The following is a 16,524-nucleotide window of genomic DNA, read 5'->3' on the forward strand; positions in this document are numbered from 1 at the left end:
AGCAGTGGGGAGGGTATTGAGTTCTACAGAACCACAGGCAGCAGTGCTGTTTCCTTTCCCTGGCCAGGAGTATGAGAGTTTCCACAAAGTTGATAAAAGGGAGTGATTAGCTGGGCGCACTGGTTCACACCTGTAATCCCAGCACTTTGGGAGGCTAAGGCAGGTGGATCACCTAATGTCAGGAGTCCAAGACCAGCCTGGCCAATATGGTGAAACCCCACCTCTACTAAAAATACAAAAATTAGCCAAGCGTGGTGGCACATGCCTGTAATCCCAGCTACCAGGGAGGCTGAGGCAGGAGAATCGCTTGAACCTGGGAGGCAGAGGTCACAGTGAGCCGAGATTGTACCACTGCACTCCAGCCTGGGCGACAGAGAAACACTCTGTTTCAAAAAAGAAGAAAGAAAGAAAAAAAGAAAAATATGGGGAGGTGATCACAGAAACAGGTATCCACAGTGGACAGCAGCTCCCTCGGCAGACGACGGGATCGGCACTCCGGCAGGAGCAGCCCACACAAGAAAGGCACAGAGGCGGGAAAACATCCAACAATACGACAACTGCCCTGAAGCCTCAGACAGACAAAGGGGAGGGGTGGAGCCAGGCCTAGTAGGGACCATGGGGTCCCTCCCAGAAGCCTTGACCACAGGAGCAGTGCCTGGACTCACCCAGGACACAGGAGGGAACCTCTGCAGAGTTTTAAGGGGGTGCGGTGCATGGTTGAATCAATGAACAAAAAACTTCTTTCAAACACCAACATGACAAATGTTAGTTTGGAAAGTGACTATTTTGAGAGGTTGGGATGTTACCAAAGAAAGCCTCGCTTTGTCAGCTCCATGCTTCCCCTTCAGTGTCGTGGCTGTCAAACCAGCCCAGAATTAGCTCCAAACGGCCTTCCGCGAGCTCTCGGATCTTCATTTGCATCGTGCACACTCCGAAAGGTGTGAAATCCTTCTTCTTAAGAGAGATCAAAGAAACAAACCTATACACTTTTAAAAATCCGCTTTTCTTTTAAAAACAAATTTCAAAGAACTAAATTCTAACTTTTAAATGCACGATTTTAAAAAGCGGAAGTCCTCTTTGGATGATATTAATAGTAGTAATTAAAGCTATCACTGGCCGGGTGCGTGGCCCACACCTGTAATTGCAGCACTTTGGGAGGCTGAGGCGGGTGGATCACGAGGTCAAGAGATTGAGACCATCCTGGCCAACATGGTGAAACCCAGTCTCTACTAAAAATACAAAAATTAGCTGGGCATGGTGGCGCACGCCGGTAGTCCCAGCTACTCGGGAGGCTGAGGCAGGAGTACCGCTTGAACCTGGGAGGCTGAGGTTGCAGTGAACCAAGATGGCACCACTGTACTCCAGCGAGACTCCAAAAAAAAAAAAGAAAAAGAAAAAGAAAAAGAAAGTCAGGCACAGTGGCTCACGCCTATAATCCCAGCACTTTGGGAGGCCAAGGTGAGTGGATCACCTGAGGTTGGGAGTTCGAGACCAGCCTGACCAACATGGAGAAACCCCATCTCTACTAAAAATACAAAAGTAGTTGGGCATGGTGGCACATGCCTGTAATCCCAGCTACTCAAGAGGCTGAAGCACGAGAATTGCCTGAGCCCAGGAGGCAGAGGTTGTGGTGAGCCGAGATGGCACCACTGCACTCCAGCCTAGGCAACAAGAACGAAACTCTGTCTCAAAAAAAAAAAAAAAGAAAAAAGAAAAAGAAAGAAAGAAAAGAAAAGAGTCTCATCAACTGAGCCGTCTACTCTGTGCCAGGCACTTTAGATTTAATGTGTTCATAAAATCACCATCACAGCAACAGCTGCGTGTGTTATGCATTTACCCCACGCCAGGCCCTATGATGAGCCCAGATCACCCACTGCCTCACTGAACTCTCCCAATATCAGCTCCCTTTGATAGATGAGAAAACTGAGGCTCAGAGAGGAGACAGAACATGCCCAAGGCCATATGGCTGGGAAGAGCAGAGCCAGGATCCAAACTCGAGAGGTCTCTCAGGACCCACAAGCCTAAGCGGAATCCCAGCTGCAATGCCTTATTCAATCCTCACAACAGCCCTCCAAAGCAAGTGTGTGGCCCCATTTTTTAGGTGAAGACACTGAGGCACAGGGGAGTAATGACCTTCTCAGGGCTGCCCAGCAGGCATGTGGCCAGGCAGGGCTGAGAGGGGGTCTGCCCATTCCTTTCCCCTGGTGCCTGTCTCATTCAGGAATTAAACTAGGCCAGGTCCATGGACATGACCACATCATGGCTCCCTCTGAAACCCAGATAAGCCCTGCATTGGGGGAGGCTCCAAAAGCCACAGAGAACACTGAGTGGGAGGGAGGTCACTGACACCTGACCAGAACGGAGCTGGTCCCACTGAGGACAAGGGTCAGGGGGCTTACGCCCTGCATGCCTCCTCCCCAGAGTACTTGCTGGTGTCCCTGGCTCTACAAACCACCACCACCCAGCTGGGCCCGCCTATTCTGCAGCCTCATCCCTCCAACTGCCTCCACTGCGTTTCTGCTTCTAGAATGCAGTTTGCTCAGGAGGGACGGAAACAATGAAGAGTTTATGCTGCATCCACCTGAAGCCTGCACTTCACCTGCATTCTCTTGTTCAGGTCTCACCAGGGCCCTGTGAGAAACATCCCATTACTGACCCATTTTCCAAATGATAAAACTGAGGTCCAGGGAGACTAAGTCACCTGCCCAAGATCACACATTGAGGAGGCAAGGTGGCCCAGCTCTGGTTTCAGTTCAGAGTCTGAGCTCTCAGCCATGTCATCCCGACGTATGTGTGTGGCCCTCAGCATCCAACTCCCTCCCTTGCTGGGTGGTAGGTGGAAGAGTTTCAGGGCACAGGAATGGGGCCGAGCAGGGGATCGAGGCAGGCAGAGGTCTAGCATATCCACAGTCTGCCAGGGCACACACAGGGCCCACATCTGGAACTCAGTGCGGTAGGGGAAGGGGATGAGTGCATTCCTTGACTTAGCCAATAACAACACTGAGAGCCTACTGGGGGGGGTTAGCACTGTCCGTGGTGCTGAAGATATGGCAGTGTACCCAACGATCCAGATCCCTGCCCTGGAGACCTGCATGACCTCCAGAAACCACCTCTCTGCACTGGGCCTCAGTCTCCTCATCTGTCAAGTGGGGACAATATACTCATGGCCCAGGATGTTTGCTGCAAGGGATCAGTGAAAAAACAACGTGAAAGTGCCTGTAAACTGTAAACTTCTGTCCAGAAGTCATTATTGCTGTTAAGCCCCCGTGTGACTTGGATACGAGGCTTTGCAGCAAAACGTGTATTTCGAATATGAAACGCAGGATGTAAAAATTCCTGTATCCCGTCAGCAACTGACACAGGACGTTTTTTGGTTAGTCCTAAGCCTATAAAGCATTACTTCTGACCATAAATATTGAAACTGTCTTGGAAACGAAGAATTTGCTTTAAAAAAAAAAAAAAAAAAAAAGTCAGGAGCTGGCAGGGGATTTTCCAGATACGCAAGAGTAGTTCCCATATACAAAAGGTCTCCTTAGGTATTAAAAACAAATAAAAAAAATTAGGGCTGGGCATGGTGTCTCACGCCTGTAATCCCAACACTTTGGGAGCCCGAGGCGGGTGGAACATCTGAGGTCAGGAGTTCGAGACCAGCTTGGCCAACATGGTGAAACCCCATCCCTACTAAAAATACAAAAATTAGCTGGGCATGGTGGCAGGTGCCTGTAATCCCAGCTACTCGAGAGGCTGAGGCAAGAGAAACACTTGAACCCTGGAGGTGGAAGTTGCAGTGAGCTGAGATCATGCCACTGTGCTCCAGTCTGGGCGACAGAGCAAGACTCTGTGTCAATCAATCAATCAATCCATAAAGATTTTAAAAGAGCCTAGACCTTGGGTTGGAATCCTGACTCCACTTTTCTTTGCTGTATGACCTTAGGCAAGCTTTCTCTTCCCTGAGCTCAGCTTTTGCATCTGCAAAGCAGAGACAGCAACAGCAGACACCTCCAGGGATGTCTAGATGTGTGGTCCAATGCAGTAGCCATGAACTCCCTGTGGACATTTAATTTCAAATCAGCTACAATGAACCAAAAATACAAAAGTCAGTTTCTGAGTCACGCTAACTGAATTTTGAGTGCTCAATACCCACGTGTGGGCTCGCAGTTACCACACTGGACAGCACAGATATACAGCCTCTCCACTCTCTCAGGAAGTTGGACAATGCTGGTGTCGGGCCCTACTACTCAAAATGTGATCCCCAGGACGGGCGCGGTGGCTTATGACTGTAATCCCAGCACTTTGGGAGGCCAAGGCAGGTGGATTACTTGAGTTCAAGAGTTCAAGACCAGCCTGACCAATATGGTGAAACCCTGTCTCTACTAAAAATACAAAAATTGCCAGGCATGGTGGCGGGTGCCTATAATCCCAGCTACTTGTGAGGCTGAGGCAGGAGAATTGCTTGAACCCGGGAGACAGAGGTTGTAGTGAGCCGAGATTGCACCACTGCGCTCCGGCCTGGGCAACAGAGTGAGACCTTGTCTCAAAAAAAAAAAAAAAGAAAAAAATCAAAGTGTGTTCCCCAAGAGTTCTCGGGAGAACAGAGAAGGGGCATCCCCTGGGAGCTCATTAGAAATGCAGAATGTCATGCCCTCCCAAGACCTGCATAATTGCTCCTGAGCACTGAAGTGTGAGATGGGCCAGTTGTGAAGATAAACGAGAAACCAGGAGGGGAGACGCCCCTCTATATGAACAATAACAGCACCTGCTGGTTTCCACTCTCTCTAAGTGGCGATCATATTCTCCAAACGGAACCAGTCCCAGGGTTTCTGACAACGTTTACACTGAGTGCAGGTGCAGGAGGCAGGCAGGGGCAGGTTGTATAGACAGGGAAATAGTGGAAACTTCCAGACATTTCAGAAGTTTATGTGCACGCAGGGACAGAATATTTTAATTCTGTGCTGGCCAGGATTTTCTGGCTTGTTCATTATTCCTGTTCTGGAATAAAATCCTGTATGAAAATGACATTTTAAAAAAATCTACAGGCTTGTTTCATATCCAAACACCTCTCTCCATGTTTGTGAAAAGAGAGAAGAAGCATGTCAGTAAGAAAATCTTGCTTCCACCAACTTCTGATCAACCAGCCAGCAATTTCTCCCCAAAGGGTCCACAGCCTTGAATGAGCTGAAGAGAAGTGGCACAGGAAGAGGAAGACTCACACGAGGGAACCTGGCACAGCCCCAGATCGCACACTTGGCACACATCATCTCTCATCCGCAGAACCATCAGCTGGGGGGAGGAAGGCACCGCCACCCTCCATTGCACAGGAAAGTCACCTGCCCTCCGTCTCACACCTGGGAAGCAGGTGAGCTTCAAGTTAAGCCTAGATGGTCCAACTTGGTCCCACGCTACCACTTCTCCCTGTCCCATCTCCATCGTATCGTGGCATTTTCTTGTTCGTGTGGCTCTCAAGTGGAAATCTTGCCTGATTTGCTGCCCACGGTATCTCTGGCGTCTGGCACAGGGTGTAGAACAAACAAGGGCGCCACAAATGTTTGTTAAGTGAATGAATGATTGCAAACCAAAGGCAAGTAGCAGCTTCAGCCTTGAGCCCTTGGTTAGCCTCACCGCTTGAGCCAGAAGGCCTGTGCCCATACTTCATGTGTCCAAGCACTGCCCAAATGCCCAGGCTGCCTCACTTGCCACCTCCTGTGTGAAGCCCCCGGAGCTTCCCTACTGGGTCCCATCCCCCATTGGGACTCAGCTGCTTCCACTCACTCGCTCAGACTCTCCGTGGAGCTCCAGCCACATCCTGCCATGTGCCATCAACACCCCCAACTCAGAGCTGCTGCCTCTGCCCAGACATGGGCACGGCTGGCTGCCTCCATTCAGGTCTTCATGCAAACATCACCTCAGCAGAGAGTCCTGCCCTTCCCCATCCCTTCATGTCCCCTCAGCCTGAACACCCCACATCACATGACAGTTGTTTATCCACAGCTCGTCTTCTCCCCTGACTCACAAAGGCAGGAACTAGTTTCGTTCACTGCTGCATCCCCAGTGCCTAGAATCATGCCCAGTGCAGAAAAAGTGCTCGGAAACATCTGTTGAGTAAATAATCAAGTGCAACCTGGAAAACAAATACTAACAACGATGACTAGTTTGAGGCAGAGTTTAAAATGCATTAAAAGTAAGCACCAGGCTGGGTGCAGTGGCTCATGCCTGTAATCCCAGCACTTTGGGAGGCCAAGGCAGGCAGATCGCTTGAGCCCAGGAGTTCGAGACCAGCCTGGGCAACATGGCAAAACCCCACCTCTACAAAAAATAGAAAATCAGCTGGGTGTCGTGGTGCAAGCCTGTAGTCCCAGCTACTAGGGGGGCTACGGTGGGAGAATCGCCTGATCCCAGGAGGTTGAGGCTGCAGTGAGCCATGATCACACCACTGCACTCCAGCCTGGGACCTCGTGTCAAAAAAAAAATGTAAACACCAGGCTAGGCACAGTGGCTCATGCCTGTAGTCCAAGCAATTTGGGAGGGCGAGGTAGGCAGATCACCTAAGCCTAGGAGTTCAAGACCAGCCTGGGCAAAATGGTAAAACCCCATCTCTAAAAAAAAATATGAAAATTAGCCAGGCATGGAGGTGCATGCCTGTAATCCCAGCTACTCAGGGTGAGGTGAGGGACTAAGACAGGAGGCTTGCTTGAGCCCAGGAGGTCGAGGCTTCAGTGAGCAATGATTGTGCCACCACACTCTACATTGGGCAACAGAGTGAGGTCCCGTCAGCAAAAAAAAAAAAAAAAAAAGTAAACACCAGACAGCCAAGACATAGATAAAATGGCAGCAAGAGGGAGCAGGGTAGGAGTGTCCCCGAGTTCCTCAGGGAGGAATGGAGATGTTGATTAATTTTAGGCTGTGTTAAGTCTGATACACACATTAAAAATGTATGAGTAACTACTAAACAAATCAAAAAAGAATATAGAATTTCCAAACCAGTAGAGGCGAAAAAAAGAAACTTCAATCAATCCAAAAGAAAGCAGAAGTGGGGGGGATAGAAAGCACAAAATGAATGACAGAAATGGGCATGTTTTATATACCAAGAAACTAGATAAATATTTGTTGTTATTATCCAAATACAAAAGCCTTTACCAAGGTCTTTCCACACAGAAATGAGGAGGACACAGGAATAGGCCTTCAAGCTACTCCCAGTGGAATGAGATGGATGCCAAATACACTACAGAGGACCAATCAGAGGAGCTGGCACATATCCCACTAATTAGGGCCATTAGTCAAATTACCTTCTTCACTTTGGCCCCCAGGAAGCTCAGACCCTAGTTTCCCACTTAGAGCCCACATAGCACTGGGTGCTGGAATTCTAGGCCCTCTGTCTGAGCTACTCTAACTTTTTTTCAACCCCGGCTTTTAATTTATCATCAATATTCTACCCAATTTACTATTTTTGTCATTTTTATAAGCTATCTCCAACTCTTTGACACAAAATGAGATATAAACAAGCAAACAAAAAACCTAAATGAATAACAAATTACACAAAACAAAGCCACACAAGAACTTTCAGAGAGCCCAGTCCCTTCAGAGAAATGAATCTCTCTACCCTGCTTATATTTTTTTTAAGTTTTTAATTTTAAGGCAGAGATACTTAGGATGATGGTCTTCAAAAAAAATAAAGAAAGGGCCAGGCACAATGGCTCATGCCTATAATCCCAGCACTTTGGTAGGGCAAGGCAGGTGGACCACCTGAGGTCAGGAGTTCGAGACCAGCGTGGCCAATATGGTGAAACCCCGTCTCCACAAAAAATACAAAAATTAGTCAGGCGTGGTGGCTGGCACCTGTAATCCCAGTTACTCAGGAGGCTGAAGCAGGAGAATTGCTTGAACCTGGGAGGGGGAGGTTACAGTGAGCTGAGATCGCGCCATTGCACTTTAGCCTGGGTGACAGGGTGAGACTCCATCTCAAAAAAAAAAAGAAAGAAAGAAAAAAAACCACTGCATAACATATTTGATACACACACACACAAACACACACACACACACACACACACACACAATGGGTCTCATTTCATTTCCAAAGCCATTTTGTTGTAAATAGATAATTATCACTTAAGCACACCTTTCAAGAGGTTTATACATTAACATGAAAATGCTGTAATTATGGCTGGCCAAAATCACTTGACTACAACTTAGAATTCTAGATTTTTCATCTTTCTTAGAAGTTAATTTTCTCCCTTTTAGCCTCTAACACACAGCGTGGCTTGTGAGGAGTTTTTTTGATGAAGAATATAGAAAATTAATTTTTTAAATGAAGACCAAACTTCTGCTGCACAAGCCATCCATTTTTCATCTGAGCATTGATCTGTCTCCCCAGGTGGTCACTCTGTTTATCAATCACGCTGGCCATGTGACTACGCCACCAAAATCCCTGGACACCAACCAGCTTCCCACCAGAGAGTGCCGGAGGTGACAAGAGGCTCTAGAGTTTAAAAGTAAAATTACTTTTTAAATATTCAATCTCAAGTCTGAGAGAATAACAATGTGTGTCTGGAAATGTCTGAATCAAGCCGTTGTACCAGAATCCATTTTAAGTCTGCTGTACACTTTCAGAGAGAATTCTTGTTAGCTCTTTTAAAAAAAAAAAAAAAAAAAAAAAAAAAAAGTTGGCTGGATGTTTTTTATCAAAGTGACCACATCACAAAATTTGTCTTTTCTTTTCTCATTCCTTTAACAACTATTTGTTAAATGCCCACCTCATGCTAGGCTGCCAGGCCCTAAGGATACCAGGTCAGCCATCTCCCTCACCCCTAACTCCATACCCCACCAGCAAATCCTGCTGATTTCACTTCCAAACCAGAGCCAAGCCCATACTGCACTCTTTCTGGGCCACCTCCAGGTCCAGTCTGAGCTACCCTGGCCTCTCACTGACACCTGCGTCAACCTCCCCTGGTACCCTGGTGTCCTCTCCTGCCTGCCACAGTCAGGTTCCACCCAGAAGGGTCCTTCAGAACCCCGAATCGGACCTTGTCCTCCCCTGTCTAAGACTCCCAGTGGCCTCTAGAATAAAATTCATGCCTTTGCCCCAGCTGGTCAGCGGCCCAGGATCACCAGGATCAGGCTCACAGGCCTCCATCGTGCAGCATGAATTCACAGCTGGGTCCTTCTCAGTGCACGACTCTCCCAGAGGGATCTTCCCCAACCATCTGATGTCAAGGAGTTTCCCACCCCAGTCACCACCAGCCTACCCCGCGCATTGATCAATTCTCTTCACTCTGCTTGCTGTGTACCACCTATGACTTCATTCACCCTCAGGCCACGCGGGCAGGGGCACTTCTGTGCCGTCCATCACTGAATCTCCGGCACCAAAGCAGTGAACACAGGAGGCCCTCACGCTGTGTTGACTGAGATGCGTGTAGACCCCTGCCCTGGCCCCCAGCAGTCACAGCCCCGTGGGAGAGGCACGAGCTCTACTAACCCACGCTGGGGGCTCTGACGCTGGGAGGCACATGAACTGGCAGGGCCCTAAGTGCCAGGAGGGGCTAAGTTCACACGGGGTGCACAGACCGTCTCATCTGATTGAGGCGGACACTCCATGAGGGAGAAGGGAGGCCAGCAGCTGGCTAACGAGGACAGAGCCAGAAGTGGCCCCACGTCCCTGACCTCCAGTGCTTGGTGCCCTGCCCGGGGGAGAGGCTGCAAGTCCCGACAGAGCCAGCATGAGGCCTGATGGCCCTTGGCACCCCGTTCCCAGGAAGACTCCAGTCCCACCCGACTGCACCCTCCACGCATAGAGCAGGACGGCTCCACCTCCCAGAGGCAGGAGCAGCCCCGCACAGGGGCGGGCGCCCAGGTACCAGCTCTAGGTCCTGATCTATGATGGGGGGTGCCCGCCCAGCACACTCTGCAGCAGTCAGAAGCGGCAGCCACGGGGCAGGATCTTGCAGTGCTCAAGTCAGGAAAGGGCGGAAGAGCAAGGTGCACCCCAGCAGGAAGGAGCACGGGAGAGAAGGAGGGAGCTCGTGCATGCTGTTCATTGGGTGGGGAGGTGGGAAGAAGGCAGGGAAAAAATAAAGAAATGAGACAAGAGCAGGGACTCACACAAGCTGCAGGGGACAGAGAGCCATGAACTCTGAGCTGGGGACCTTCCCCATCCGCATCCAAGGTCGGTCTCTCCTCCAAGGAGAAGAGAGGAGGCCAGAGAGTAGACTGAAAGGAACAGACCAATTTTGAGGGGGGCGTGGAGGGGGTCAACCACCAGCTTGCACCAGAAAGTACTTGTTTCCCACACATGATCCTAATTCCTGTGCCTGTGAGCTGCCTCCTGCTCCTGCAAGGGGAGGGTGAGGTCCCACCTGCTCCTTTCTGAAGCCCCCGACCTCCACTTGGAGCCTTGAACACAGAAGGTGCCCATTCCGCCGGGCCGGCACCCTGGGATTAAATCACAAAGAGGCAAAACGATTGTGTGTGGCCCATTTCCACGCAAACCCCCTGCAGCCTCGGGCCTTCCACGCAGTGGCAAATGAGGCAAGAACCAAAGAAACAGTCTTGACGTGAATTCTCCATTTCCCTTTCTCTCCCTTCCTCCCTCACGGATTTTAATTAAGGGTTTACTTGCAAAAGACCTAGTTCTATTTCACTAAATGCTTGGACCCCTTTTATATTGTCTCATATATCGTGTTATGTTCAGGCGCCAGTACAAAGTTAATTATAACTTCTAAACACTCCATTACCAGGCCTCATCTTCCTCCCCTGCCTGAGTCTGCTAAGGGTAGTGCTACTTAATTAACGGGCCCATCATGTGCTTTACAGACCACACTTTTTCAACAAACACCCCTGGGCACCTCGTTGCCAGGCTGGGCTGGACTCTGAGGACCTGTGCTGACCAGGGCATGGCCTCAGCCCTGGAGAGGCTGATAGAAGCTGCAGGAGGAAGGGGGCCAGGAGGCTGGCACACAGAGAACCCACAGCAGCTCAGCAGATGGCACAGTGGGCAGAGGGGACAGTGGGCAGGACAGACGATAGCAGTGTCAGAATCACAGCAGATGACTGCAGACGCCAGCCTCCCAGGGAAAGGAGAGGGGACACAGGAGCCCTGGCTGGGAGGGTACCAAACGCCACAGTGAAGTGCTTCATCTTACTACATAGCCTAAGGGGATGGGTCAGAGGTTTGGGAGTTCAGCTTGGGATAGAACTGGTCTAAAACCCTGGCAGACACCCAGGAGGAGGTGTTTTGTAAGACTAGACAATGCAGTGGCTGGACGAGAGAGATGGAGGCATTCTGCAGGTCTGGGTGGAGCAAGAACTGGGGAGTCTGAATGGTTAGTTAACATTTGGAAAGAAGGTAGATGAGAGGCCTAAGGATAGACCCTAGGAGGAGTCCCCTTTGGCAGGCAGGAGGGAAATGAGGAACAAAAGGAGGAGATTGGAAAGGGCCCTGGAGAGGGAGGCCACATGGAAGCTGTGGCAGAACCCACGCTAGAGGAACCTTCGTCCAGCATCAGGCACCGCAGAGCTGAGGGGAGGAGAGGCCGACCAGTGCAAAGTCATCTGTGGCCTCTGGCAGTCACTCCCGAGGGTGGCGCAGGGTCCTCAGGCTGTGGGGGCTAGGGATGCAGTGAGGGCTGTGGAGGCTGCAGGCTTCCTGTGGCTGGGGGTGGGGAGGCCAGCCTGGTACCTGCCAGTCACAGACAGGGAACTTTCTGGCATCTTGCAAATCCCAGCTCAGGAACTGACAGTTCTTGCAGACATGGCTGTCACTCAGAGATGGCAGCAGAATTGGGACCTGGCATTCTTGCCTTGGGAAAGATGTGGGCAGTGCCAGGGCCTTGGGGTCAGTGGCTGCCTCTGCAGAGCATCCTGGGAGGAGGGTGCTTCTGGGTGCTCAGCCTCCCCTCCTGCCCTCAGCACCCTGGCCTCTGGGGGACCGGCATGCTAGCACATTTCATCAGGTCCAGAGCACCTGTGGCCCCAGCTTCTAGCCTCGTCCTTGAGACCCCAACTCAACCTGTGCTCCCTGAGTCTTCCCAGATCGCTTCCCAAGTCCTGTATGGCAACACCGATGGCTCACACTGGTCTGTGTCACAGCGCTGCCCTCCTTGAAGCCCCCATTTACTGGTGGCCCACCCGGCGGCATTCAGGCACGCCCTGCCCTGCTGGGGTCACCATGGCCAGCTCACAGACAGGGCTGTGTCTGCGGGGTCAGCATACTACTCATGGCTGCACACTCCTCTCTGTCCAGGGCTCCCCTGGCTGGCGCTGGGCATGAAGCCTTGACCCTCCCCTCCAGGGGCTGGCAGTGAAGGTGGGAGACACTCCCCTTGCCACAAGGTGAGAGCCACTGCCAGAGCCCAGACTGGGAGCTCTGGGCGCATAGAGGGGGAGGGAACAGCTCTGCCCAGCAGGGTGGGGGAGGCTTCACAATGGGCAGCTCTGGAGGGGTGAGTGGAGCACGGGCCCAGGACCAGGGAGGGGAGCTTGTTCTATGAGTGAGGAGTCCAGCCGCCCGGTGTGGCTGGAGGGAAAAGGTGCTGCTGGTGTTGAAGTCAAGGAGTCTGTTTTGTGTGGGGCAAGGATGACGGAGCAGCAAGTTGTTGAGAGCCGTTTCACAATGACAGGGCTCCCGTGGTGCCCGGACTGGGCGAAGCGCTGCATGGGAATATTATTCATCAACCCTCCCCCACAGCCCTACGGCAGGAAAACAATTCTCCCTGTTCTACAGGTGAGGCACAGAGAGGTTGAGAGACTGGACTAAGGTCACACAGCAAAGAAGAGGAGGAAACAAGGGTGAAGACAGCTGGCCTGCCCTCCAGCCGCCCCACCTCCCTGCACTGGCACCGCGGACTGATCCATCCAGCTGTGAGCTCCCTGTGGCTGGTGAGGAGCAAGGAGCCACCTGCACATTCTTTGCCATTTTCAGCAAGTTTTGCTTCTGCGTTCACTCTTTATAGCTGGAGAACATGTCCTTATCAATTTTTTAGCTGCTTACTTGACATTTACAAATCAAGCTGCCGCTTCTAATTCATGAATACATTTGGGATATTAATGGCCAAAGGGAAAGAGGGACTGTTCAGAGGGACTCTTTCATCCCAACCCGGCCCCCTCCAACCAACTCAGACCCAGACAGAAGCCTGCAAACAGGCAACGCAAGGACACCAGTCACAGCCGAGCCGAGAGCAACGCACCTCACAGCAAGTTAGAGTCCGCAGGAATTTAGCCACACAGAGCCCGGTTAGGTGCCTTGTCTTGTCTTACATGGTGGGTCTTTATTAATTTTTTTAATCTCCTCCTGTTTGTCTGGAGGCGGCTCTCAGAATATGATTTTAAATGCTTTCCATGAGATCATTGAACAGGGAAGGAGCAGGTTGTGAATTTCAAATCTCTGACTTTCTCATCCAGGAGAAGGGGCTGAGCCAGCGGGTGGGCGAGGGGGGCAAGGTGATGAGGTGGGTGTGCAAAGGTCTCCCACCCTGTTGGCTGGGGAAGGGGCTCATGGAGACCCTGGAGTGGCTGGATGACGCCAGGACTGACCCAAGGCCCAGCGCTGTCCCACCCCCTCCTGGGACACACTTGGCACCAGTCGCCCAGGAGCGTTGCCTTTGTTTGAAATTACCAGAAAAACACACCCCTCCCCCACAGAAAATCAGAGAGAGAGAGAGAGAGACAGACAACCGTAAAAAAGAAGGTAAAATCCCATGACCCCACCACCCAGACATCGATTCTGGAACATTCTGGAGCTTTAGCCCTCTCCGGGCACACTCTGGTTCTACAATCCATCATGGCCTAAAGCTTCCCGAAGCTCCCCCTGCCCTTAGGATCAGCCCCTCACTCCTGTCCCTGACCCAGGAGGCCTGTGTGGACCAGTGCCTGCCCCACTGCCCTGCCTCTCCCACTTCTCAATGCTCCCAGTGCTCTCTGCTCCCACCTCAGGGCCCCTGCAGCCTCCACATCCTCTGCCTGGAACGGGTCCTGCCCAAAGCTGCACGAGGCTGCCTCATTCTCACCCTCAGGCCTGGCCCAACATCCCCTCCTCAGGGAGGCCTTCCGTGCCCACCCAGCTGAATGGCCACCACCACACGCCCCCAGGTGGGTCCCCGACAGACCCTGTAGCTCTCTCTAATGAACAGCTCCCGTGCCGCCCTCATATGTACGGAGCCACAGTCCCCCCTCATCAGGCTGAGTGGGGCCCCGCATGCTCTTGGCCTACTGTTACCCCAGGGCTTGTGACACACCTGGCACCTCGTGGGCTCTCAGTGAGGCTCAGCAATAGGATGACGGAATGTTTCCTTCCAGTCTCTTTTTCTCTGTGTCTGTTGTTGGGAGGGCTGTTGCTAGCTGAGACCACACGTCCATATCTCTCAGGAACTCCACACGCTGTAACACACGTGTTGTTCCACCGCCTTCCCTGCCAACTCAACCTCAAGGTTCAGGTCCAATGTCTTCCTCCTAACACCCCACCCCTACCCAGGGGAGCCCAGATCTGGAGATACCAGTTCATGGGGGCGATCATAACGGGTACACAGCACTTTACAGTTTACAAAGTGATTCTTTCCTCCCTTCCAACACAGCCTCAGAGCAACCCTCGGAGGGACGCGAGGCAGGGGAGCCTGACTGCCCCCATTCAAAAGGAGGCCCAGAGGGGCCACGTGACTGCTGCGGTCACCCAAGCAGAAAGCAGATCCAGACTCCAAACAGCATTGTCCACACCCTTACTTCCAATTAGGGAGGCTTCACCTCAAGAAGGAGAGGCAACACAGAGCTATACCAAGAGTTCAGCACTGGGGTCCAACTGCCCAGCTCTGCCATTTACAAGCTGTGTGACTTTGGGTAAGTGACTTCACTTCTCTGGGCCTTGGTGTTCTCCTCTGTAAAATGGGAAGGATAATAGTTCCTGCCTCATTGTCAGGAAGATTGAATGAGTTACTAATACATGCGAAGGGTATAGAACAGCACCCAGCACATTCTAAATGTTCAGTAAACTTGAGCTTTATAGAAAAATGCCCCTGTCCAAATGCATCAAATAGGCACACAGTCCATCTCTCAGCCATAATCACCAAACTCTTGGGGCCTGAACCACTGGCCAACCAAGGGGTCTTGCTTTGTGCAGTGGGTGAGTGCCCAAAATACCAGCTGCAAATGGGCTGCCATTCATGCCATCACTCGCATGCAAATGCTCCTCCTTCCTCAGTCTGAAGCCCATTCCTCCCTGAGTGAGGGCCCTGACATCTGCAAACACTTCCAGGCAGCAAAGGGGCAAGGCCCAAGGGAAAGAACCTTTTGTAAAAGGAAGACCCCTTTACAAGTTATGAGTTTACACTTTCCACCCATGATGGGGTGCACCTGGAAGGCCAGGCTGTGTGTGAGAGACAGTCCTCACCCTTCAGAACCTCCATTCTCCTCTGTCGAATAGGGACGCAAATGGTAGCCACCTCAAATAGCCGTTCCCAAATTCAACAAGGCAGAGGCGATAAGAGACTGCCACCCTGTGCCTGGCACACAGTGGGGGCTTGGCCCACAGCGACTCCAGCCTCTCTGCCTTGGAAACGGCCTCTTGACTCCACCAAGTGCAACCTCCTGTCTTTTGAAACCCACAGCAGATGGGACAAGCAGCCTCCCCCGGGGAAGGGGCCCCTCCTGAGAGGCAGCCCAGACCTGGAACCAGTGTGGGCAAGGTGAGAATCCCAGGGCAGGCCTGCAGGAGCCCTCTCCCCTGGCCTGCACTTCCTGCAGCCCAAACAGCGCCTTTGATTAGAATTTCCCATTTGAAAAATCAATATTTAAAGGCCTCTGCCTGCCAAACAGAAGGGAAGGCCTTGCTTGTAAATATTTGTCTCGCCTGGCAGAGTCGGGCCCCTGGCTCGCCGCGGCTGCCCTGCCTCGCTCCTGGCCCTCTGCTCGCGCAGTCCCAGCCAACTGCACAGCGGGACGCCCCTGAGGAGGCGGAAGGGACCGTCTGGCAGCTACGTGGGGCTGCGCAGAAAGGTGAGCGGCCCTGCACCCACGCCTCCACGGCAGCAGGCCTGGGTGCTGGGCTGCACAGGGGCCGTCCATCTGTCTTCCCCGGGTGGGGACAGAGACGCCTCACTGTGAGGTTTCTCTGGATTCCAAGGCAAGCGAGTTTTCCCAGGGGGTCCCCCAGGTTTTTTTCTTATTTTGGAAAAAAAGCACAAAGACAAAACCCAGAGGATGTGCTTATAAATCATCACCCACCATGGTGCAGTGCGTGGGAAAGGGCTCTGCTGCCGAGACCAGCAGCTGCCCACATCTGGCCCCTGGAGAAACCATCTCCATGGCAGTGGGTGGCTGAGCTAAGACGAACCAGCTGAGCACCTACCCTGGCACCACCATTCTCCATGCCATTCATTCATTCATTCACCCACTCAGCCATTCATTTATTCATTCATCAATTTCTTTTCTTTTGAGACAGAATCTCGCTCTGTTGCCCAGGCTGGAGTGCAGTGGAGTGATCTCAGCTCACTGCAACCTCCGCCTCCCGGGTTCAAGTGATTCTCCTGCCTCAGCCGCCCATGTAGC

At 52.0% G+C, this 16,524-nt stretch overlaps 1 protein-coding gene across 1 annotated transcript in view; it reads right to left on the minus strand.

Annotated features, from left to right (window-relative positions):
• Nucleotides 1–16,524, minus strand: part of MPPED1 (metallophosphoesterase domain containing 1) — a 97,475-nt gene that overhangs the window by 56,940 nt on the left and 24,011 nt on the right. The gene's annotated exons all lie outside the window — the stretch shown is intronic.

The sequence above is a fragment of the Chlorocebus sabaeus genome, chromosome 19 (genome assembly GCF_047675955.1).
Source record: "Chlorocebus sabaeus isolate Y175 chromosome 19, mChlSab1.0.hap1, whole genome shotgun sequence".
Lineage (NCBI taxonomy): Eukaryota > Metazoa > Chordata > Mammalia > Primates > Cercopithecidae > Chlorocebus > Chlorocebus sabaeus.